Source organism: Triticum aestivum, unplaced genomic scaffold (genome assembly GCF_018294505.1).
Source record: "Triticum aestivum cultivar Chinese Spring unplaced genomic scaffold, IWGSC CS RefSeq v2.1 scaffold124272, whole genome shotgun sequence".
Lineage (NCBI taxonomy): Eukaryota > Viridiplantae > Streptophyta > Magnoliopsida > Poales > Poaceae > Triticum > Triticum aestivum.
In genome coordinates this window covers 1-2,164 of record NW_025250509.1, presented here as the reverse complement: position 1 = coordinate 2,164, position 2,164 = coordinate 1, and the positions used below count along the sequence as shown (strand labels likewise).

At 41.3% G+C, this 2,164-nt stretch overlaps 2 non-coding genes and 2 pseudogenes across 2 annotated transcripts; all 4 read right to left on the bottom strand.

Moving 5' to 3' along the window:
- LOC123177362 (uncharacterized) lies at positions 1-98 on the bottom strand (annotated as a pseudogene).
- Positions 99-195: 97 nt separating this feature from the next.
- On the bottom strand, positions 196-301 carry LOC123177361 (uncharacterized; annotated as a pseudogene).
- A 74-nt stretch (positions 302-375) lies between these two features.
- LOC123177360 (small nucleolar RNA Z223) lies at positions 376-469 on the bottom strand. The gene has a single exon (XR_006488900.1). It is a non-coding gene; the product is annotated as a small nucleolar RNA Z223 (small nucleolar RNA).
- Positions 470-647: 178 nt separating this feature from the next.
- Positions 648-802, bottom strand: LOC123177363 (small nucleolar RNA snoR134). The gene has a single exon (XR_006488901.1). It is a non-coding gene; the product is annotated as a small nucleolar RNA snoR134 (small nucleolar RNA).
- Between the last annotated feature and the right edge of the window lie 1,362 nt (positions 803-2,164).

The following is a 2,164-nucleotide window of genomic DNA, read 5'->3' as shown; positions in this document are numbered from 1 at the left end:
TGTCGTTATTTAACTCCCATCTCGTAGGAACAAAAGATGAAGCTGGTGACAATACATGGTCTCCTGAGATTTTCAGCCTCTTCCGCGAATCAGAGGAACTTGCAAGAGGATAGTTAAACTTGGCAACCATCACTGCAAACTTATAGCGACTAAAAAACAAAGCAAGACACTAAAAGATTCATGTGCTGAAGAAGAACCTCAGACTTTCCTGTCAATGTCATGTGGATACAGCACCTCCAGTTAGGTTCATCCTGTAAACAGGATCCCCAAGCCATCTGCATCATCGGTTCTTCACAAGGGTGAAGTCTGGTGAGAAAGAACATACCACAGAATCAAAAACTAAACAAGTTTGATGATAATAATGACATACTTAGGTCATGGCTCAGATCTATATAACAGGTTTTCAGTCATGAATTATCATAAGTAGAACTGACATGTTTGCTGAAAGTTTTTATCATCACCGCCATGTCACAAGCCAGAGCACAGACACCAACTAAATAACTGAATATAAAGAACAAAAACATGGGATCAAGATACCATGTTATCCTGGTACTTCATGAGTTAATCATAAGCGCGGATAAGATTCTAATTGCTTTCATCAACCAAAAGAGATTCAAAACAAAGAACAAGGATAGGACACAAGTTATGATTGTATCCATTACTTTGACACAGGCCACTCATCCACGCGTAGTGTCACACTCGCAACATTGAACGGCTGTGTACATCTAGCACAGCCTTAGGGCTTTCGTTCATCACAAGGGACTGAAGTCTATCCGACAAACCCGGGGTTAGCATTGTGCAAAAACCCAAATAAATAGATATTTACTAATCACCAAGAGACAAAAAAGGCGATACATTCAGGGTTAGCCAACAGATATGTTGGAACATTCTAAGTTACTTCATTGTATATATTACAAACACCACTATATACCAGCTATTCAGTTATTAAAAGTTCTTAGTTTAATCTCTAATGCAGCTAGATAAGTTTAACAGAACTACATAATCATGCAGATGTAATAAAACAGGCATAAAGATCCATGCAGAAGATCAAGTGCGGTAAAGAAGTGTTCCTTTCATATCAAGCTATGCACCCTAGAGAGTAGCATGCCAAGATCCTAAATAAGAATCAAACTCCAAAAAATAGCATAGGGAGCAAACTCAACGTCAAGATCATGGTGGCCGAAAGACCACCACCACCAGAGACAACATTACCACACGCCGAACTAAAAATCATTGGTTCGGTGGCCGACAAAACAATCGGTCACAGCTCGGTGGCCAGACCATATTAGGGCACATGGAGAGATGGAAGAGACGAGGAACTCACAATAACCAAGGACAAGGAAGCCACCACCGCCATGGTTGTGACCAGGCCACTATCATCATGCTGGGGGAAGCTGAGGTAGTGGCCAAGGAGGAGGTAATCCACCGAGCTATAGTAACCGAATATGGACGTTAGCAAGCTACCACCGCCCTCCTGCCAACATTGGCGCCAACACTGAAAGCGCATAGTGGTGACAGTTCGGTGACAACCCAACATGCTACACTGAGACGTGAGGGTCCCAGCTCGTTGCCACATGTTGGGCGCGCATAAATTCCAGCATTGAATCAAGGTAGAGCCGCTTCACTGAAAACAACAAGCAAAGCATGCACTGGATTAATTGAAAGAATCACCAAAGCTTTGTAAGCACATATGCATTGTTAGGTTCACACCAATCATTGTACCTAGTTTGCTAAAATGTGGTTAATAAAAAGTTATAGGAACAAGTCACACTTAGTATCCATGTAGTTCACAAAGAACGAGTAAACATGCACACTAGCTTGGGATCAACATGCAAAACACTGCGCGGGGTCGCTAGTTCACTTCAACTACACATGTTCATTAGATGAAAAGGAAAGGTACTAAATAAGATGATAGACTTGGTGAGCATCTATCATTCCAATCGGTTACATGCCAATGGAAGGAGTAGATAAGGTACAGGTTTATCTTTAAGATGCCAATCATACTAAAATGGGTCCTGATAACATTGTTCGCATATTAGAATGCATGGACTATGTTGGACTTTCAGTAATGTAGAGTTCATCGAACGGCTTAGTTGCGCGAGAAAAAAATATTGAAGAAACAAAATATGGTCATTGTTCAACTGATGAGCAAACTCCAACAAAC